This window comes from Rhinopithecus bieti, unplaced genomic scaffold, assembly GCF_001698545.2.
Source record: "Rhinopithecus bieti isolate Rb0 unplaced genomic scaffold, ASM169854v2 scaffold_37987, whole genome shotgun sequence".
Classification (NCBI taxonomy): domain Eukaryota; kingdom Metazoa; phylum Chordata; class Mammalia; order Primates; family Cercopithecidae; genus Rhinopithecus; species Rhinopithecus bieti.
Window position 1 is genome coordinate 944462 of NW_016815892.1, and position 24065 is coordinate 968526.

A 24065-nucleotide genomic window follows, 5' to 3' on the forward strand; every position below is an offset into this window, starting at 1 on the left:
ATATATATATGTATATATATATGACTGGGCAGGCGATAAGGTCTCTGTTACAACTACTCAACTTGCTGTTGTGTCAGGAAAGCAGCCAAAGACAATATGTAAATGATGAGTGTGGCTGCATTCCAATAAAACTTTATTTTAAAATCAGGCAGTGGGCTGGATTTGACCCAAGGGACATAGTTTGCAAACCCTTGTCCTGGTAGACATCTCAAGAAAGTCTTACAGGAAAAACAGTTTCTGTGTGGTTTTATGTTCTGATCTGTTGAATGTAGCCTTGAACAACTTTGGTCCCGGTATCAAATCTTTGAATCTTATTTAGTTCCTTGAGGGTTTTGTAGCTGTTACTCTAGTCTTTTAGCACTGACTGCTGCTGGGAAAATCTGTATCCAGTTGATTTTTTTTCCCCTAATAGGTGACTCCCCAGGTGATTCTTTCATTGTCTTTGAGGTCCAGGAAACTTGTTAGGGTATGCTGTAGTCATCCCAATATGAAAGGCTTTTTCTTTCCACAGGAGATTTTAGCCCATTTATGAGTACGGATATGACAAGTACTTTTATCATCCTGTTTTATATTATGCTTTCTTTTTCTAGCTTCAAAACTTACTTTAACATGTCATCTTTTGCTTTATGTTTTGTGTTTCTTTTCATCTTTAGTACCATACATATTTTTGTGCTAGCAGTTACCTTTATAACTGTAACTTATACACTACCTATTAATTCCTTACTATAAATGATGAATTTAATACATTTTTCTCTTTCTCCTTCCTTCCTCCTTCACCTCTACTATCCAATTTTAGTCAATTATTTTATTGAATAGACACCTTTGCAAAGGTTATGTAATATTTTAATAGTTACTATTTAATATGCTCTTTCACGTTCTTTGCTAAGGTCATGTTTGGTTTCTTCTTGTATCCTTACTACCTGCTGTGGACTGAACATTTGTGTCCCTCCAACATTCATATGTTGAAGCCCAAATACCCAATGTGACGGGTATTTGGGAGTGGGGAGTTTAGGAGGTGATTAGGTCATCAGGGTGAGGCTCTCTTGAATGGGATTAGTGTCTTTTACAAGAGATAGGAGACAGAGAATGTTTCTTTTCCTCTCTATTCTGTGAGGAAACAGAGAAAATGGTCATTTCCAAATCGAGAGGAGTGCCCTCACCAGATGTCAGATCGGCTGATGTCTTAATCTTAGACTTCCCAGCCTCCAGAAGTATGAGAAATAAATTTCTGTTGTTTAGTCATTCCATCTATGGTATTCTATTTTAGCAGCCCAAACTGACTAAAACACTATCTTTATTTTGAGCTCTTACATTTCTAGCTTTTTGTTCTAGCTCCACAAAGGTGATGGGATTATTAGGTTTATTTACTCATAATGGAAAAATGGTTGCGATTATTATCTTTTTGATAGTAATATTTTTTTCTGAACACGTATCTTTCTCAGCCACTGTTTTCTATTGCTTCTCATCACTCTGGTTTCTTACACTGATCCTGTACTCTACAGTTTTCATTACTCAACATTGAGGTTGATGAGAATTTTTGGAACAATTATTGTATAGATTTCTTGTTACAGGGGTACTTGAATATTGCTGTGTGTGTGTGTGTGTGTGTGTGTGTGTGTGTGTGTGTGTGTGTGTGTGTATTTATGTGCATTTACCCTTTCCTTCCCCCCACCTTATGGAGATAGGCAACTATAGGGTTTTTTGCAGTCTAAGGACTTGTTTCTCCTCCACTGCCATGTAAACACCTTGCTTCCTGCAGATGTGGCTTACCTGTGTAATTCATTTAACCTCATCTCCTTTGTTTCTTGAAAGCAATACAGGTCTGGGGAGTTCCAGCAACCACTGGGATTTAGATATTTTTCACCTGAGTGTGTGCTCTCACTTTTCATGGGTGACTTGTTTCTGGCCATCTATAGGCTCTCTGGCCATGGTGTTTCTCTCTGCTTCATTCGTACCCCTTTGTTTGGGCTCCACTGCTCTTTATAGCACTTCCACCAGCTTTGCAGTTTGGGGTTTTGCTGTTATTTAGTTTTTCTGAAAAAAAAAATGAGTTTGTATCTGTATTTTTCATTCTTTTTTCCCTTAGGGGAATGTATCCTTTAGGAGAATTTTCTTAGGGAATGTTGGCTTTGCCATATTCCAAAGCAAAAATCTCAATGTAAGTATCGATAACTTGGAAATGGGAAATGTGAATGTGTGTGAAATTGTTAAAGTGACTGACAGTAACCTAGGCTGACTGAAGCTGAAACATGAAAATCAGAAAGAAAAAAGAAATTCAGGTGAATTGTTTCCATATACCTGACCGCCTAAGTAAGCAACATCTTACTAAACAAAACATAGGAAGGCATCCAATCTTTTGAGAGCAAAATGATCCTTACCAAACCTGTTCATGTTCTTCAAAGAAAGACAGGAGGATGGGTGTGATCACAAGACCAAGGCTGGGGAAAACAGGACCTTTCTATGGGGGAAATAAAATCTTAAGAGTAGGATGTGATCTCTCTATTCATAGGTACAATGTCAGAACGAGTTTGCCGAATATATTGGGGTTAAAATAAGTGTTTTGTTGTCACCTATTTTATTACTTCTAATTTAGAATATTTACACACATACTCACACATATACCTGATTTTGCCTACATGCATAACTGTGATTTTTTTTTTTAACTGCAGTGTCATTTTCTCCTTTATCTCAATAGTTTGCTTCACCCTATCTCCAAAGTGGTGCTCTGGCTAGCCCTGCCCTCTTCCCCAGGTAATTTATGCTAACAATTTTCTTTTTGCCTTTCATGCTTTCCTCCTTATTTATATAATTTATGCACACATGCATGTACATGCACACAGATGCACACCACTTCTTTGTCATTATTTACTTTATAAAAAGGATTATGTTACATATTCTTTTTTGCCTCTAGCATTTCTTGAAAACATTACTTTGTGCTAATTCCTCAAAATCATCCTGAATAGCTCTAATTTGTCTTTTTAAATGTCTACATAAGATTTCATGGTGTAATTATATACCATAATTTATTCAGCTATCTCACTATTGATGAACATCCATATATTCTCCATTTTTTTGCCACAATTTAGCAAAAACATATTTTTGCATATGTTTTATGTATCAGTGTTTGTGTATCTACAGGATAGATTTCTACAATTGGTAATTGTTGGGTCCATGGAAATATATATTTTGTAGTCTTAATGGAAACTGCCAAATTGCTTTTGAAAAGGCAGAAACACCTCATATTTTACTAGCAATACATGAAACTCCCCTTTTCTCCACATGCCCTCAATGAATATTTAAATCAGTTAATTTTGATTTATATTATTTTTCTTATCAGTCTTGGGATAATTTTCTCCTTTTCCACAAAGTGGTGTCATGGAAGAAGACATGGGCAGAGAGAGGTTCAAAAGGAAAAGTCATAGTGTCAGACAGTCTCCCATATGGAGCTTGGGGAACATTTATTCAGCAAATACTTTTTCGGACATTTACCATGCATGCAGAAACTGTATAGTGCACTGGCCAAATTTTAAAATACATGCATATGCCTTTTAGAAGCATAGAGTCCACATGGGAATAAATTATATCATAAATTAGAATGTGGTAGTTCTATTTAGGAAGGCCTGGAATCTGCTTCTTGTTCATATTTGACTTTTGGAAACCTCAGATTCCTCTTCTATAAAATGGTTTTGATGTTCCTATCTATACTTTGGGATTATTCTGCAAATCATATGGGGTGATGTACATAAACCACTTATCACAGTATATGGGATAGAGCATGCATTCAATAAATAGCAGGTGGTATTATTATTATTAGTAGTAGTAGTAGTAGTAGTAAAAGTTTATGCATGAGTGTAAGAAGATTAGACAGGTAGGTTGGAGCCAGAATGGGGAAGACCTTGAAGGTCAGGTTGAGAAATTTCATCTTTAAACTATGGGGTCTCCAAAATAGAGTGATACGTTAAAAAAGGTGCTCTAGGAAGATTCCCAGGTCAGTAATTACTCAGTAGATAAATTAGGGAATAGAAGAGGCTAGCTGCAAAAAGACTGGATAGGAGGTTTATCAGTTAGATACTTCTAGAAATGGGGTGATATTTGAAATATTTTTTAAATGGCACAGCACCAGCACTGAGCAATTAAAACATGTCACTGAGTCTTCAAAATGGTTGCTGGCTGTAAACAACACATATTGCTAGCCCAGCATATATAAGCCAAATAGCCATCCTGTTTCTAAGTGAGAGAGCACCTTCTTCAAAATAGCTTAAATAATAGGGATTTGTTTACGCACACAAAAGTAAATCTGGAGGAAGATGGTTCTGGAGGTGGTTAATTGTGCAACTTAACAGGAACTGTCAGGGCCCACTCACATCCCTCAGAACTCACCCTTCTGATGTACCCTGTCCCACAGGATTCTGCTGGCCAGCACCGGTGACTCTCTGTCTGCAGGCTCTCTCTAGCCACAGGCATGTTCTCATCCCATGTGTAGGGCAGGCAGGAAGTGCTAAGGGAGAACACACCCTGGGAGCAGTGCTCAAACAACGTCTCATGAGAGCTGGTAGATAAACACTCAGGTTTCCTCACCTCTTGGGTGGGACAACTCTGTTCTCAGCAAGACTAGGGCTCAGTTGCCCGCAGAAACCTATCATTAAGCACACTCCATTGACCCCCCGGTCTTTTCCCATCACTTCCCCGCTTCCCTATTTCTGTTTCTTAAGATCATTCCCCAAATAAACTTCTTGAACTTAAATATTTTTCTCAGAGTTGGCTTCTCGGAAAGGCCAACTTAAGACAAAGTGTGTAGATTTGCAGCTTGAAGTCTATCCAACAAGACAGAGGTTCCAGACATTCTTCTCATTCCATCAGAGAAGAAAATATTTCCCAGAAGGTCTATGACATCCTCTCCCTTCATATTATTGGTAACAAGAGGTCACATGTCCATGCCTAACCACAAAATAATCACAAAGAAAAATGGGCTCACCACAATGTACTTGGACTTGACACATTAACAGTAAGTACTTAAACAAAATTGGAGTTTTGTTACAGAGGAAGAAAGAAGAATGGCTGCTGGGTAGGATTCAACAGTCTTGAACAGAAAAGCCTTCTCTAATAATGAGGGCATGAGGCAATGAGAACATCTCCCATGAGGTTGGCAGTGAAAATTTTCATGTAAATCCTGGACGAGATTCATCATTCACTGAATTTGGAAACTTTCATCTTCGCTCAAGAAAAATGAAAAAGTTTTAGCATTCAACTTGTGATTAACCTACCATGAATCTGATCTGCATATTTCTTACATAAAATGGGCTTAATACATCTTAATTGCCCACAATAGGAATAACATTTTTCATAATGATTGGGTATTCACCTTGCCCTTTCTCTTCATTTATCTGAGTGCTCAGATACATGTCAGGAAAAGCCAGGAGTAGATTTGTCACACAGCAGCTCGTGACTACACTATCAAATCAGCCCTCTACACATACACATTAAGACACGTAACACAGGCATAGGATGGCTGCCTAAAAGTCATTTATTAATATCCAGACAGTCTGAATGGCTAAGACAGGTAATGATTGATAACTTAGGCCACAAAGGGTCTTCGGAGACAGAATTTAGAGCATATTCTTATTTTGTTTGAATGTCTAATGAAAAGACCAAAGTTGCCTTGTCAACCCTCTCATGACAGCCAGGAGCTACTTCAGGCAGGCCTTCTGACTCAGCCTGGGACCTTAGCTGCCATTTTGCTTACTTAACTTTTCCTAAATCCCAGGCAACTGCACAGTTCACCAAGATTGTTTCCCAGAAGTGAGACCCCTCTGAGGAGGTCACAAAGAAAGAATTCTCCCTGGGCTGGGCCTGTCAAACACTTCACTGTTTCACTGCAGAGGGGGAAGGAAGAAGAGCGAGTGTTTGGGACGCGGAACTGTCACCACAGTCATGTCAGCGTGTACTTGAGCCCAGCTGCTAATGCTGCCAGTGGCATGTGAGAGGCACGAGGTGATGGAATTTGCCTTTAGCTGGTGCTCTTTTATCTTTGTTGGCATGGAAATAAATTGGTTTCACTGTTTTATTTCCTTCTTTGAAAGTTCTTTAAATTCTAACAAGCTAATGGAGCCAATCTCTTTTGCCATCCCAATCCAAGTTCATTAACACCCACTCTACATTTTCTCGTAACCTTATGCCCCTTTTTAAGCTATGCAATGGTCTAGGTTTAGTTTGTCCTGTAGGAGAACATACCCAAAGGTGTCTGGTAATTCCCAGTGGAGAGGAAGATTCAGTGAGTGATGTCAGCAAGTTCAGAGCCCTCCAGAGTTGGTCTGCTTGTCAGTCTCGGCCTTGCTGCTCTCTGGGCTGACAACCAGGAAGACAGGCCATCAGTAGAAAGCCACCATTGGCCATCACTACTAGAGGGAGGTGCAGAAGTGGTGGAGGGGCAGGAGAGCTGGTGAACCCCATCCTTACAAACAAATGCTGCAGACCCTTCACAGAGAAAAACAAACAAACAGCTGAAGCTTTCAGCTTTCACCTCACTCAAGAGTCAGGCATTGTATAAGAAAAGACTTGAAGGACTTGGAAGCTTTCTCTCAGTGTTGTATTTTCCCCACATTTTCTCATGATATTAATAGGAAAGCCCGATATAGCAGGCGTCTGTGGCCCTGAATGAAGGAAATGGAGAAAGGCAGAGCAGAAGGGCTGAGTCTTGTCCACTACCAGTTTCAGAGGCCACAGAAACCAAGGAATCGTGTGCGTGGCGGCAGCTATAAGGAGAGAGGAAGTTAAACTGAGACTCTGGGGGTGTTTGTGGGAAGAAAAGTCAAATGCAGGAAGATGTTCTTGGACTCAGAAGGTCTATGGAAGTAAGGCCAAAGCTGTAAATCTAGGAAGCATTGTGTGCAAAGGAGCTGCATTAGTTTTTAACTTTAGACCTGAGCTTTAGTCTGATATGATACCCATTCACCACATGCGGCTGTTGAGAATGTGGCTATTAGACCCGTAATACATACCACATTTTAAAGACTTCATACCAAAAAAAGGATATTAGATGCTCATGAGTTATTTTTATGTTACATGTTGAAATAATAATTTCAATATATTGGGTTAAACAAACTATGTTATTAAAATTAATCTCACCTGTTTCTTTCCACCAGTTTTAAGGTGGCTCACATTACCTATCTATGGACACCACGGGTCCAGACAAAGAGATGCAAAATTTCACAACTCTGGGTAGATAGGTTTGCCGTACTGAAATTGCGTCCTCCTCTGGATGCCCGAGCTTCATGCTTTCTTGAGAAGCACTGAAATGGGCCTCAGCAGAGCAGTGAGGCAGGAGAATTTTGTGATAATAAGCCCAGAAAACAAACATGGCTTTCAACTAATGCATTAACTCTTCCTCTTGCTTTCAAAAAGAGCCAACTTTGGGAGATGCTGAGGCACAGGAAATAGGAAGCTGGAAAGAGGCGTCAGTTCCCTCCTCTGCCCCAAGTAGTTTTGCTCTGTTTTAGCTCCACTTTGTCATGAAAATTGGCATCATCTGCCTGCTGACCCTGACACAAACCAGCAGCCTATTTAAATAATCATGCCACAGGATGGTGCCCAGTGCCCTCCCTTCTGTATCAAGGCACCAAGCACAGAATGGTTTTATTACTCACCGTCAGGAGGCAATTTAGACATTCCGGAAACAAACTTTATTCTATTTGCTCAAGTACTGAAGCTTTTCCTTGTCTTATTGACTTATTACTGGAATGTGCAGAACATTTTGTGAATTCTAGTTGAATGGTAGGTTTCGGTTTTAAAGGCCTGTTTTTTTTATTTTAAGTTCTATATTTTCTTTTTTAAGAAAACTCATTCATCTGGTTAATGAAAATGAATGACTCATGCAATGTACAGGGACATTATCAGATACCTTGTTCTCAGTGAATTCCCAAACTAATTGAGTGAGACAAATTTGTTTTTAAGAAAAGATTTACTGATACCATGACAGAAATCTGTACAGAATACAGAGGCAGGTAAAAGAAGGAGTGATCAATTTTCTTACAGACCGATCAGGAAGGACTCCAAGAGCTTTGAATTCAGATTCCCTGACCCCCACCACATGCACACTCCTGCCCTAAGTCTGAGCTCCAAACCAGCGTATCTAGATGCCCCCAGAGGTCTCCACTTGCGTGCCCCGGAGACATCTCAAACTTGACACATACAAAAGGTATCTCATTTTTTAAAAAATCACTCTGTATATCATCTCAAAGTGCCTTCAGTTCCACATCTCAGTAAATGGCACCATTACCTACTCAGTTCTAAACTATAGGCTGAAGATCACCCTTCATTCCCTTTTTTTCCTCCACCTCAATGCAGCCAACCCATCTGTGAACCCTGTCAATCCTGAGCCATCATCTCATCATCTCTCACTTGGGCTGATGCAATTGACCCCTGCATGGAATTCCTTCATTCTCATATCTAAGTAGCAGCATATGTGAATTTTTACAAACATAAGATGATCATGTCACTTTCCTGCTGTGCCTTCCTCATTGAGCGTGAAATAAAATTCCACTTCTCTTGGAATCTGAAAAAGCTTTTTTACACAGGGCACAGAAAGTACTAGCCAAGAAGGGGGAAACAATAAATTGAATTATTTTGAAGTTAATAACTTCTGTTCAACGAAGAGATGTGAAAAAGAAACCCATAGAGTGAGAGAAGGTATTTGTAAAACATATATCTGATAGAGGATTCATATCTAGAATATAAAAGAATTTAAGCAAATCACTAAGCAAAACAGGTACTACTCAATAGAAAATGAGCTAAATACTTGAACAAATACTTGACCAAGAGAATATCCAAATGACCAACATACATACAAAAAGTCACTCAGCCTCATTAGTTGCCAGGAACTAATTAAAGCCACACTGCAATAGTGCTACCCGCTTCAGGAAGGCTAGGATGAAAAAGGCAGATGGACTAATACCAAGTGTGGAGCAATTAGAATGCTCCTACACTGCTAGCAAGAGTGTACATTGGAAGAAACTGGCTGGAAAACTATTTGGGAGTATCTATTAAAGCTGAATATATGCGTATCCTATGTCTCAGCCATCCTAGCCTTAGGTGTATACATTCACTTGTCCCAAAATACATACATATACATACACCAAAAGATAGATACAATATTATTCTTAGCAGCACCATTCATAAATGTGTCCACGTTGGAAATTAACCAAATGGCCATCAATGTAGCTGAATAAATAAATTTTGGTGTAGTCACACAATGACATATCCAACAGCAGTAAAAATAAGTTGAATCACAGAAAAACTATGATTCAATCAATATCATACTGTTTAGCAGAAGACAGAAGAATGCCTACTGTATGATTTGTTAACTTACATTCGAAAACGGGCAAAACTAATCAATGCTGTTAGAAGTCAGGTTAGTAATTACCCTGGACAGGAGTGGGGCTGTCAGACTGGAAAGGGGACCAAGGGATACTTCTGATGACTGTGCTGTGTTTCCTAATTTGGGTGTTGGTTACACAGGTACGTTGAGTACGAGAACATTTGTTAAAAGTATGCTTATGGTTTGTGTACTTTTCTGTATGTGTCTTAAACTTTAATAAACCTTAAAAAAAGTAAACTTCAACCATAGCCCACCAGGCCCTGCCTGCTCTCCAATCTCCCTGAGTCTATTCCCCTGGTGCTCCTTGTGCCCGCCCAGTGCATTTTTTTAGCTTCTCAAATACATCAAGCTGGCCTGTAATCCCTAGCACTTTGGGAGGCAGAAGCAAGACGATCACTTGAGGCCAGGAGCTGGAGATCAGCCGGGGCAACTTAGTGAGACTCCATTTCTACAAAAAGTTAAAAATTTTTAATTTTTTAAATTAAAAGCATGGTGGTGGGGCACACCTGTAGTCCCATCTACTCAGGAGGCTGCGGCAGGAGGATTACTTGAGCCCAGGAGGTCTAGGCTCCAGTGGGTCATGATCATGCCAGGTAATAGACCGAGACCCTGTCTCTGACATAAATGAATAAACAAAATAGAATTTTTGAAATGATGTCAAATACACCAAGCTCATTGTCACTTCAAGGGCCTTGCTTATTTTGTTTCCTCCCTCTGAAGCCCTCTCCCTCACTCTCCACCTTGCTGGCTCCACATCTCCTTTATGCCTAAGCTTAGATGTCTCTTCTTCTCAGTCACCACATTCAAAAGAGAGTTACTACGTAGTATTTTCTACCTTAAGCCTATATTTTCTTCTTTCAAGGAAATTACCAGCACATGCATAATTTTATTTGTCTGTGTAATTTGGGGAGCTATTCTTTCTGGTTAGAATGTTTGTTTCATGAAAGTGCCGACTATGTCTGCTTTGTTCACCATAATACCTCCGAATTAGGGTGACCAACTTGTCCTTATTTGCCCAGGATGGTTCCAATTTTAAAACTTAAAGACCCGAATCCTGTAACACCTTTCAGTCCTGAGCAAATGAGATGGTTGATCACAGTAGTTAGAACAAAGCCTACTGCCACAACATAGTAAACACTGAACAAATGCTAAACAAACAAATGAATTTATTTTAAATGTGCTGTTCAGGTAGACAAGAAAAAAAAGCGGGAGCAGCAAGGTAACACTTATTTTCTAAAACTGATATAAGAAAGAAAGGAAAAGTGGCCAGAATTGAGGTCCTCTGCACCCAATGGGGCCTTTGTAATGTTTTCACTATGTTTGATTCTACATTGGTGCAATTTTGTAATGTATGTCGGGGTTTCAAAGTTGCTTTTGTAGATGGTAAATCCTCCCCAAGGCTATTCTTTCACTTCATGGAAAGAAATCTGCTGAAAGACAAAGTAACAGCTCTGCCTGCAAACACACTGGTCACAACTTTTCATTTAAATGATTGTGCTATGTTGGCATCCTCTGTAAATGGAAGCCCTTCCAAAAACTCATCATTATTCTGTCAGGTAGAGCAACTTTGTAGCCTCCACAAGCCCCAGGACAATTTTCATCTCCTTCTAGTTGTGTCCCTTTTGGAGTACAGTTTTCACAGCAGGTGCAAGTAGCAAATTCTGAAATTCAAATTATGACTTAAGTTTTCCCCTCTTACACTTGCACCCAACCCCTCCTTTTTAAACCACCAAAGACTCTGTTATGACCTCCCATTAGAGTAACTGCTTCTTGACTCGTCATTCTTTACTATGTGCCTAAGGAAGGGATCATGCAAGCTATGTTCAGCTGGAATGAAGCAGCAGCACTATTCTCATTACTGGGAGGTACAAGGCAGTCATTTGGGAAATCCCATGGCAGATAGAGCTTTGGTCACTCCTCATTTGCCATGTCTCTACACACACCCTTAAAATGTTTCTGTGGTCCATAAGTTCAAGCTGGCTTTGTTGGGGAAACCATTTATAAATATGCATATTGCATTATTATTTCCTATGCTTCATCATGTACTTTTGGCCTTGTGATTTTGCAGTTTCTCCAATTAAAGGTTGTGTTCATTTTCCCACGCACTAATGTTGGATATAACCATATGACTTATTTTAACCAGTAGGATGTGAATGGTGCTGAACATTTCTCAGCCTAAATCTTAAGAGGCATCACATATTTTCATGCTTTTACTATTCAGCCATCACCACAAGAAGAGCATCGTCTAGCAGCTCATGCGCCCAAGAAGACAGAGAGAGACAGGTGGAGAACACCTGGACCCACCCCATAGCTTCAAGCCAAGTTCACATGAACAGCCACCTAGATCAGCCAACCCTTGATGAGTACATGGATGTACATGTGAAAAGATAAGACTGTTGTTTTTAACCACTGAGTTTTGGGGTGGTTTTTAAAGCAACATTGTTGTGGTAAAAGAAACTTGACAAAATGAAAATGAGTCTACCTATGACTTGGTGTTTTCCTCAACCTCTTATCATTCCCTTCCACAAGATCGATAGCAACTCTTTGGCAAACAAAGTCATCTCTGACCAGTATCGATCATCTACTCTGTGTCAAGTCCTGAGCACATAGAGATGAATACAACCCAGCCTCTCAGCCTGGAAGAGCTTATACTTTGGGCAGGACACAGATAAAACATCATTTCATCGTAATATGGCAAGTGATAAGTTTGTAAATGCACTGTACTATGGTGGGAAGTGATGATCCCATTGTCCAGGAGAGACCATTTTCAAGTTTAGAAGACCATGCTTGAGAAGACTGAGAGCCCAGCAAGGAAGCAGCAATGCAGGCATGAAACCATTATCTGGCACTGAATGGGCACACCTATGACCAGTGTAGTGCCGTGATATAGGATATCCAGCCCCTTCAGTCCTAAATAGTTGCTAAATGGCATTTCAGGCAATTTCTACAACAGAAAGCGATTGTCTCCTGACACTGGGAATCCACTATCCTTCAGTTTGAAGGCAAAAGAAGACATGGTTTATAGGGCCAACTTGTACAATTTCAAACAAAAAACCTATGGCTTCTGTCTGGCAGAAATCTCTTCCTTTCTGAACATACACTTTAAGGTACGCTTTATTTACCACACATTTCAGCTGTTTTCGGTGTACAATTTAATGATTTTTAGTAATGATTTTAATGATTTTATAGTTACGCAACCATCACCTGAATTCAGTATCAGAACATTTCCATCATGCCAATAAAGATTTCTTCTATCCATTTGCAGTCATTCCTTGTTCTCATCCCCAGCCACAGGCAATCATTAATCTACTGTCTCTATAAATTGCCCATTTTTGATATTTCATATAAATAGAATCATACAATATGTGGTCTTTTGTATCTGGCTTCTTCCGCTTAGCATGTCTCTGAGGCTCATCCATGTTGTAGCATTTATCAATCCATTTTGTTTTTTAAGGAAATGATTTTTTCTTACCCGCTCCATTTCTGCCCAATAAAAATAACAGTAACAATTACTCACAATTCATAGCTTTAGCTTCTCAAGCAGTCAGGCTTAGGGAGGCTGGTGCCTATAAGAAATGGAGATAATACTGATTAGAGTAAGAACAGGGTTTATTTTCCATCTGTCATATCCACTTTAGTACACTGGCCAGCACAGAAACCCCTAAGTCCTTGGCTATCACAGAGAGCATCACAGATCATCATTATTCCTTAGAAAAAACAGTGTCCTCTACGTATCTCCCTGATCATGCCGTGGGCAAAGTGTTTCTTAGACTACTTTGATCTTGATTCTCTCTCTCTCTGTCTCTCTCTCTCTCTCTCTGTCTCTCTCTCTCTCTCACTCTCTCTCTCTCTCTCTCTTTGTTGTGTGTGTATGTCCTATTGAATCTCCAACTTGTTTATTGAGAACTCTTGAACTTTTATAGCAGTACAGAATCAGGACATTGCAGACCAAGACTGGATAAATTATCTAACTGAAAGACAAAGACTATAAAATTCTTCCACTCATGTCACAGCATCTAAATAGATACCAACAGAAAGGCACCATTAATCTCAACATGTTGTTGTTGTTGTTGCTGTTTTGGGAAGACTAAGCATTTCAGTTGAGCAATTCAGGAAAGAGAACAATGTTTTTATACAGTTCCTTATTATTTCCATCAGTGAAACTGTATCATCAAATCAGTTCACAATTTAAGGAAATTTCAATGCATCTCCTTTTGTAAAATCACAGAAAAAAACAACTTAAGTACTATGTAGAATAGAACTTTAAGTGCATAATTAGCCATGAGAATTGTCCAACCTAACTGGGAATCATGAACAATGATTAGACCACCTGTGCTCCCAAGCTAGGACCTGTATTCAATACTACCATCTCTAGCCTCATACCCAACATACACTTTTGGATTTGCATGGCTATTTCAGATTCCATGTTGAGAACACTATCCATCTTGCAGTTGCACATTGAGACCACCTATGACATCATTATGGACAGCTGAGAAACAATGCCATACTCAACATCTCCACACAAAGTGACTGTGATGGTGCAAAGTGCCATGGGCAAAGTGTTTCTTAGACTGCTTTGTAAGCCATGCCAAGGCGAAGTGATCTGCCAGTGCTTTGATAGCAAGTTTGAATCCAAAACAATCTGGAGAAAGAGAAGGCAAGGTTTAAATTACACAAAATTAAATTGAACAAAGAGAAGGGGAAGATAGAACTTTGTAACTGTAATAAATCTTGCCAATTCAGAGCTAAGAAATAGTGAATGGGAGAAAAGAATGTGAACACAAAACCTCCAAATCTATCACAATCAACCATGCTCATCTGATAGAAAACAGGGTTGCAAGCAACACAAAGAAGATTCGACCTAAGGGTCACTTATCTGTCTACTCCCATAGTGTGAGGCTTTTAGGAAAAGTAAGGGCCACAAGAATTGGCCTACATTTTTTTAAATGTGCATGTGTCATGGGAAGGATTGAGTTAATCATATTCCCTGGTCCATGGGACATTATCAGTTTACACAAGGCCCTGCGCTACTTTTATTTCCTCATTTACTTATTCTTTTTTTAAAAATGAATTGTGGTTAAAAAAATACAAACCATAAAATTTACCATCTTAACCATTTATAAATACAGTTCAGTAGTGTTAAATATAGTCACATACTTGTGTGATCAATCCCCAGAACCCTTTATCTTGCAAAATTGCAATTCCCATCAACCCACCCTGACCCCTCGGCCCCTGGCAGCCACCCTTCTACTTTCTGTGTCTATGAATGTGACTATTCTGGGTATACCACATAGTTAAAATTATATGGTATTTGTCTTTTTGTGAATTGTTTATTTCACTTAGCATAATGTCTTCAAGATTTACCCATATGGTAGCATGTGTTAGAATTTCCTTCTTTTTAAAAATAATTTCAACATTTATTTCAGATTCAGGGGATACATGTACAGGTTTGTTAAATGGATATATTGCATGACGCTGAGGTTTGGAATGGGAATGATCCTGTCACCAACGTAGTGAGCACAATACCTAACAACTAACTTTTCAAGTCTTGTCCTCTCCCTCCCCCTTCTATTTCTCCCCAGTGTCTGTTGTTGCCATCTTTATGTCTATGAGTACCCAATATTTAATTCCTACTTATAAGTGAGAACATGCAGCATTTTGTTTTCTGTTTCTGCATTAATCCACTTAGGATAATGGCCTCCAGCTGCATCCATGTTGCTGCAAGGGACGTGATTTTGTTCTTTTTTATGGCTGCACAGTAGCCAATGGTGTGTATGTACCACATTTTACCACCATTGATAAGCACCTAGGCTGAGTCTGCTCAGACGTCTGCTACTGTGAATAGTGTTGCAATGAGCGAATGGGTACATGACTTTTTTTAGAAAGATTTATTTTCTGTCCGGACACGGTGGCTCAAGCCTGTAACCCCAGCACTTTGGGAGGCTGAGGCAGGCGGATCATGAGGTCAGGAGATCGAGACCATCCTAGCTAACATGGTGAAACCCTGTCTCTACTAAAATACAAAAAATTAGCCAGGCATGGTGGCAGGCACCTGTAGTCCCAGCTACTCGGGAGGCTGAGGCAGGAGAATGGCATGAACCCAGGAGGCAGAGCTTGCAGTGAGCGGAAATTGTGCCACTGCACTCCAGCCTGGGTGACAGAGTGAGACTCAGTCTCAAAAAAAAAGAAAAAAAAAAAAAGAAAGATTTATTTTATTTTGCATATATATCCAGTAATTGGATCATTGGGTTGAGTGGTTCTTCCGTTTTAAGTTTTTTGAGGAATTGCCAAAGCAATCACCACTGGTTTCTACAGTGGCTGAAATAGTTTGTATTTCCACCAACAGTGTATAAAAGCACTCCCTTTCTTCCACAGTCTGTTAGCATCTACTGTTTTCTTGACTTTTTAATAAAGCCATTCTGACTGGTGTAACATGGTATCTCCTGATGGTTTTGCTTTGCTTTTCTCCAATGATTAGTGATGTTGACCATCCTTCCATATGTTTGTTGGTTGCTTGTATGTCTTATTTTGAGAAGTGCGTGCTCCTGCCTTTTGTTCTCTTGTTAACGGGATTAGTTGTTATTTGCTTGTGGCATTGTTTATATTCCTTATAGATTCTGGTCATTACACCTTTTTCAGATGCATAGTTTGTGGATATTTTCTCCAATTCTGTAGACTGTCTGTTTACTCTGTGAATAGTTTCTTTTGCTGTGCAGAAGTTCTTTAATTAGGCCCCAATTGTCAATATTTTGTTTTTGTTGCAATTGCTTTTGAGGACTTAGTCATAAATTTTTTCCTAAGGCTGATGTTCAGAATGGTATTTGCTCAGTTTTCTTCTATAATTCTTACAGTTTTAGGTCTGACATTTGAAACTTTAATCCATCTTGAGTTAATTTTTATATATGGTGAAATGTAGGGGTCCAGTTTCATTCTTCTGCATATAGTTAGCCAACTATCCCAGCTCCGCTTATTGAAAAGGCAATCCTTTGCTCTTTGCTTATTTTTGTTGACTTTGTCAAAGATGAGATGTCTGTAGGTGTGTAGCTTTATTCCTGGGTTCTCTATTCTGTTTTATTAGTCTATGTGCCTGTTTTGTGCCAGTATCATGCTGTTTTGATTACTGTAGCCTTATAGTATAGTTCGAAGTTGGGTAATGTGACACCTCCAGCTTTGTTCTTTTGGCTTAGGCTCGTTTTGGCTATTCAGGCTCTTTTTTGGTTCCATATGAAATTTACACTAGTTTTTTCTAATTCTTTGAGAATGAAATTAGTGGCTTGATAGGAAGAGTGTTAAATCCATAAATTGCTTTGGGCAGTATGGCTATTTTTTTTTCTTCTTACAAACAGAAGTTTTATTGTGTTTGGTCCATGGTCATATTTCACATTATCTCATGTAGCAGGGTCCCTAGGTGGGGATCCCTGTGCAGTACTTGGCAGGGTGTGTGGCTGGGGCAGATGAAGCAGTATAGCTGGTCAGGCCCAGAATGGGAGAAGGAGGGCTGGGGGCTCCTTAAAACCTACTGAGAGGCTGGGCGTGGTGGCTCACACCTATTATCCCAGCACTTGGGGAGGCTGAGGTGGGCAGATCACCTGAGGCCAGGACTTTGAGACCAGCCTGGCCAACATGGTGAAACCCAGTATCTACTAAAAATATAAACATTAGCCAGGCGTGGTGGACCACCTCCAGTCCCAGCTACTTGGGAGGCTGAGGCAGGAGAATCCTTTGAGCCTAGGAGGTGGAGGTACAGTGAGCCAAGATCAAGCCACTGCACTCCAACCTGGGCAACAACAACAGCAACAACAAAAGCCTACTGAGGCCACAGTGTGGGGGTTAGCATGGAGAGGGGGTCAGGCTTAGCCCCAACAGCCCAGAATTCCACTTCCTTGTATGGGTCTCACTTTCCCCACAGGGCCCCAGTGCAGGTCTGAGGGTCCTAGGGAAATCCAGCCACTTGGGAGCCTGAGATATTTAGCATCGTGGCCGGGCCCCCTTTCCCAGGGACTGATTTCCCAGCACCCTCACCACTGTCCCCACCCCATTCCTTGGGGGGGAAAAATGTATTTTTCTTTTGTTAATACTTCCTGAAACTTTTGCGGGTACAGAAACCACAAACTGATCAGCTGACAAAAGGGGCAAGTGGAGGCAACTGGAAACCTTGGGGAACAAGTTCCCTGCAATCCCAGGTCTCTTCTCTCCAGCACAGCTGGGCCCACAGTGTGGACGTCCCAGCAGGGAACCTCACCCTACACATATCGGAATACAGCCTCCACCCTTCACCCCATAGCCGGTGTTTCAGTCCCGTGAAGGACCAAGGCAAGGGGAAAAGCCCTGCTGCCTGATCCCAGGCCGCCACTCACAGACCCTCAGTTGATTGGCAGCACTGAACAGGTTAAGAAAAAAAGAAGATGAAAATACAGAAAAACCCCAAAACCCAGACGGGGAGATGAAGTAGGGGGAGAGCGTGCTGGGAGCCTCAGTAGCCAGCCTCCTCCTGGTAGGTAGGGGGATGTTCACGGGCCTTCCCCGAGCCCGGACAATCCCCGGCACCCGAAGGAGCCCCGTCAGCCATTGTGCCATGAGGGCAGTGCTTGGGGTCGTATATCTGCCCGCCCAGGCCGAAGACCTGGCCGCTCTGGTTGGCGCTCTGAGGGTAGCCCATCTGCAGGGACATGGAGGAGTTGTCATACTTGTTGGTTCCCAGTTTGGTGTCATAGATGTGCCGCCGGGTCCCGGGAGCCGTCATGCCCACCTGGCTGGCACAGTTGTTTGTACCCATCTGGAGGCTGGTGGTCGAGTGGTCCATACGGGGGCAGGATGTGGTTCTTGGGGTCATAGAAATGCCTCCTCATGCGGACAGGGTCATGCCCGACTGGTTGGCGCATTTGTTGGTGCCCATCTGCAGCCCGATGACTCACTGGCCAGCCTTCATGGTGGCATCGTCAAAGTTCCACTCCTGCTTCTCTGAGTCCTTGATGCCGATGTCCACCCCATTCTGCAGCCCCTTAGTCTTGGCCTTCCCCGCCAGGGCGAGAAGAGAAACCTGCACCTGCGTCATGTTCCCATTCTCAAACAGGTTGTTGGCCTCGAGCAGGTCCATGGGGTTCATGCCATGACTGACCATGGCCTTCATGAAGTTGGAGAGGTTTTCTAGCTGGTGCCAGTTCTGCATGGAGCGGTTGATCTTGGGGACTGAGCCAGGCTGCAGCTTGTTCATGAGTGTGCATGAGATAATCCCGTCCTCCAGGCCCTTCTGAAAGTTGGGGCCAATGGAGAGGCTGGTGAGTCCCTCGATTCAGCTGCGGAGCTCTGCCTCCTTCTGGGGGCCATGTTTGGAGAGGAGCCAGTTCTTGACCTCAGCCAACAGCCCATAGGAGAGTAGGACCCACTGCTGATACAAGAATCAGAGCTGAAGTCCAGGTGCCCCCGGGTTTCAGCAGAGAGAACAAGGCAAACAATTGCTGTCAAGTGTTTCAACAAATTTCACACAAATCTCATATCCGTTCATTTTCCAACTTTTATGGCTCTCTGAAATCTTTATATGGTATTGACACACCCTGATTCTCTTTTTCTGAGAGCTACCAGGAAATCAGTGTGCTTTTGAAGCCCTGCCTCTACTGACCTGACCCTACTTTCCAGCCATTGTTAACTGGACAGTTGGACCTGTCAATCCCTATCCCAGGATCTTGGAATTGGGATGCGTAGTTACCAGTGACTCCTCTGAACTGAAGACTTGGAAACTCTGGAGATGTGGGACAACTCTGTAGCTATATGCATGGGAAAGTGAAGAAAGCAAGTCTGGAGAGATGGGTGAGGCAGATGCAAAGAAAAATGGAAATGAGAGAAAATGAGAGACAGAACAGAAATATTTAAATTTATAAATTAAAATTTTAAAATAGGGACTAAGATATTGGAAAGTTAGGTGTTACCTATTTAGACACTTTTATTAATAAGTAACAAGACACATATCAAACTAGCATTAGCAAAAGGCAAGCAGGTAGCATTTATTATGACTCTACGACTTTCTTTCTTGCTTGCTTGCTCTTGCTCTCATTTTCTCCCACATAATAGCTGCAGTCTTCACAGTGACCCTATGAGGAATTTTTATCATCCCAATTTTTGGTTGAGGGGCCTGAGAGGTAAATGATCAAGTAATTTGCCTAAAGTTTGAAAGTAGTGGGCATAAAGCTCAGATCCAAATATATTTCATGTCCAACCTCTGTTTGTCATCACAACCTTTGTTCGTGTGTGTGTGTGTATTCATGCTTTTTATTCACTGGCCCACTGCTGTTATTATCTGTTTTGGAATATGACAGCTCAACAGGTGGTAACTACTTTCTATTTGCTTTATGTTGTGTCTCACATCTCAGTTTCTATGTATTCCTATAAAAAGAATGGTAAATCTAGTGGGTATATAATTCCCAAGAGCATAAAATGCCTTATTTGAACACTAAGGAAAATCCTCTAGACACAAATCCAACACATGAAGACGTTTAAATAAAACACTGGAAAATGTGGAAGGACAGAATGCTCGATGAACCCAGTCAGACAGAGGAGGCTTTTAGAGTCTATGTGTCTACAGCCTCTTCTGAGAAACAAAGTACAAAACAAGAGGAGAATCCCACCCTCCAGGAAGAAAGGCCCAGTGGCTGTGGCTGTTGCAGATAGAATCACTTGATTCCTGATTGTAGGGACTTGTCCCAGATTGGCTATAGAAGTTATTGCAGCAGCGTAGGAAAGGGACAGGCTCTGAATCCAGAAAGCCCCGTGACTGATCCCTGCTTTTGCTGAGCATTCGCTATTTGGCCTTGGAAAATTTATCTCCCAGTGCTTCCATTTCCCATCTGCAAAATAATCTTTCCCTGGGAGTGCTGTTGCAAGTACTAGAAAGGACGAAAAATCCTTATGAATGGCACATGGGAGGCATTCGATAGATACCATCATCATTATCACTATTATTGTGCAAGGGGGAGAGAGAATATTAGGGACTTTGCTGTACCCAAGTAATAATATTCTGGGGCTATGCACACATGGGCTTCTGGGTTCTTACAAGTTGGCTGAAGCCTAGAAATGCCCAATAAATCTCTGTCTCCACTCAAAGAGAAAGAAAGGATCTCCCGGTCCCATGAGTCTGGAAATCCTTCAGATAAAAGTTCCCTTCTTACTGACGAAGGGAACTTTGTTGGCTCACATAACTGGACAGACCACAAAAGTGCTGATTTCAGGACCAGCTGTATTTGAAGCTTAACCTTAAACTTCAGGGGTCTCTCTCCTTCCCTTAATTCTGCCTCCCACCTTGGCTCTACAGTGTGCAAAACTTTAAAGATAAAAAAGGCTGCCAGTAGCTGTAGCTTCACACACTCTGCTTTCAGCAACTCCAAGAAAATATTGTCTTTCTAGTTGCTCCTGGAAAAGCCAGAGGGTCACACTGCTTGGACCAACTTAGCTCATACATGCATCATTGAACCAATTCCTGGGACCAAGACAAGGAAATTATATTGATGGGTTTAGACCTGGTTCCCACTCACAGTCCTGGGGCTAGTACTGAATTCAGCCCCGCCTAAACCATATGAACTGAGAGTGAGGTAAAGGAAGTTCTCCAAGAAAAACAGAGGCAGTATTAGCCACAGCAGAAGAAAATGGATGTTGGCAGGCTAAAACAACAAATACGCAGCATAGGCTCTAAATAACATCAGTGGAAACTATAATCACCAATATTTACTAAATGTTTATTGTGTTCTGGGATAAGCACTTTTCATTAATTTCCTCACTTAATCCTCACAAAAATGATCAATGCATATATTATTATAATTATTCCCCCTTAAGGGATAATGAAACTGAGACACAGAAAGGCTAAGTATTCATCATTTGTCTGAGGTCATGTTGCTAGTGAACAGCAGGGTTGAGATTTGAACTTGAGCCATGGGACTTAAGAGTCCACATGTAATTTTGTGAGCTGAATAATTCCCCCACCTCCACACCCCACCCCTACCCCTGCTAAGATAACCAGGTCCGAATCCCTGGAACCTATAAATGTTAACTCGCAGGGACTTTGCAGGTGTGATTAAGTGAAGGATCTTGAGGTGGGGGTGCTATCCCGAATTAGCCCAATGGGCCCCAAATATAATCACAAGTACATTTGTAAGAGGGAGCCAGAGGGAAATTTGTCAACACAGGAGAAAAGGCAATGTGATGACAGAAGCAAAGACTGGAGTGACACAGTTTGAAGATGAAGGAAGAGGCCAAGACTGGAGGCATTTAGATGTCTTGTAAAAACTGAAAAAGGCAAGGAAGGAAACATTCTTATTTAGAGCCTCCATCAGGAAATTTCTCTTCTGTTGTCTCCTCCTCTACCCTCCCCTCCTCCTTTCTCTCTACTTTTCTCCTCTCCTCTTCCTCTCTTCTCCCCTCCAGATCTCCCAGCACTGCTTGCATATGGCTCCCCAAATGGCAACCCCATCTGTGTTAGGCAGAATTCTAAACTGACGCCCAAAACTCCCAGCTCCTGGTGCATGGGCCTTGCATAATCCCCAGGACTGTGAATACCATGGATTTCTCTGCCATGACTCAGTTATATTGTATGGTACTTTCTCCTTAAGAAAAGGGGTTTGGGCAGATGGCTCACCTAATGTGGTGAACCTTAAAAGAGTCTGGGCTTTCCCTAAGAAAAAGATGAAAAGCATGAGAAGAATTCAATGGAGGAAGATTCTCCATTGCTGGCTTCAGAGAGGAAGGACAAGGGTTGCAAGTGGCCTCTAGGAACTAAGAACAGCACCAGTAAACAATCAGCAAGGAAATGAGAATGTCAGCCCTGCAACAACTACCACCACACAAAACTGAATTTGGCTAACAACCTGAGAGAGCTTAAAAAAGAATTCTTCCCCAGAGCCCTGATAAAGGAACACAACTCAGCCAAAGCCCTTATTTCAGCTTTCTGAGACCCCGGGCAGAGAATCCAGCCACACAGGGCCAGGTGTTAGCTAATACATGGGTACTGTTTTAATTTGCCAAATTTGTGGTAATGTGTTACACAACGATAGAAGACTAGTATATTACTCCTGGGTCTATGCAATCTCTCAATTCAAACACCCACCAACTATAGTCTTTATGTCCTTAAAGAATAGAGAGAGCTAGTGTGGTGGGGCATGTCTGTAGTCTCAGTTACTTATGAGGCTGAGATGGAAGGATCACTTGTATCCAGGAGTTCAGGTCCAGACTGGGCGACAGAGCGAGGCTCTGTCTCAATAAATAGATAAATATATAAATAATAAATAAACAATTTAAAAATGTTTAAGCAAAATAAAATCATCTTGTCCCTAGTTGGGTCAAGGGTCCACCACTAATCTAGACAGCACTGGCTGTCAAGGGTCCAACACTGATCTAGACAGCACAGGTTTTCCACCACCTACACAGTAGTGGTTGCAGATATACAACCTCAGAGAAGGAGAATAGGCAAGGCAGCCAAGATGGCTGGTGTGTTCTGCTACTGCCCTTCCAACTTGTATGTGACAGCTTTCTATTAGTCTATCTCCTGCCTTGCATTATGCACATTTTCTCTCACCTAACTAGTTTCTGAGTTCATCAAAGGCAAAAAGGTGGTATAGTGCAGTAAGACAAATATTATCTTAGGGGACACAAAGAGCTGGGTGCAAATCGACCTATTTGCTGTGTGAGCTTAGACAAGTCACTTAACATCTCAGGATTCCTTTCCCTATTTGTGAAACAAGAGTAATATACCTACCTTGCAGGACTGCTGTAAGAATTAAATGAGATGAAATAGGTAATGTCCTTTGTGAGTCTTTGATAAATATCAATTCCCTTCTGCCATTTTTAATCTATTTTCTATGTCCACCGTAGCAGCTGGCACAACAGTGTAAGCTTATTCCTGCATCAAATCAAACAAATAAAAACAATCCACACGCTGATGGAAAGGAGTAGGGCAACCAATAGCATGGAAGTAGCCCAATTATTACATGAGCAAGGTGTCAACATAGGAAAGGACTGGTAAGGAGTCCCCTGGATTCGAGTTCGCCCTGAAAGTAATAATGAATAACAAAATGACAGCGTCAGGCATTAATTGGAAGCATTCTGTAATGTGTGCCAGGCACTGTGCGGAGGGCTCCCTTGATATAACTCATTTAATGCCTAACAAGGGCCATTCATCGGTATTATCATGACTCCACTTTACACATGAGGGATGAGATCCAGAGAGGTGAAACGATTTACCCAGGCTAGAAAAAGGCAGGGTCAAAATTCACCCCTGAGTCTATATGACTCCAAAGTCCAAAGCTTTTAACTACTCTTCTTTAAATCGCCATGAACATGACATTCCCTTTTTGGAAAGAAAGTTGGTGCAAACACCTGTACCCATGGAGACTGAAACTGAATGATAACATACAGTTCCTTTCATTGACTTCTAAACTCTTTTCAAATATTTAAATTTCCAGAAAATTTGTTTTAATCACAGGGAGAGAAAAACATCCAAGGAAAGGGTAAGGGGCTTCTCTCTGCCGAACCAAAAGTAGTTATTCAGAAAACTCCAGAGCGACTCCATTTCCTTGCCTGGAGGAACACTCCACTGGGGAAGTCTTCCAAACAATTTCTGCTGGATTTTTAGTTGTTTCAAAAATTAAGACAAAATGAGAAGACTGTTTTCTGTCTGCAGAAGCCAATAGTCTCTGATTTTTTTTTTTTT

The 24065-nt window shown here is 41.3% G+C and overlaps 1 pseudogene; it reads right to left on the reverse strand.

Annotated features, from left to right (window-relative positions):
• Positions 1-17846: 17846 nt before the first annotated feature.
• LOC108516555 (calponin-2 pseudogene) overlaps positions 17847-24065 on the reverse strand; it is a 6877-nt pseudogene continuing 658 nt past the window's right edge.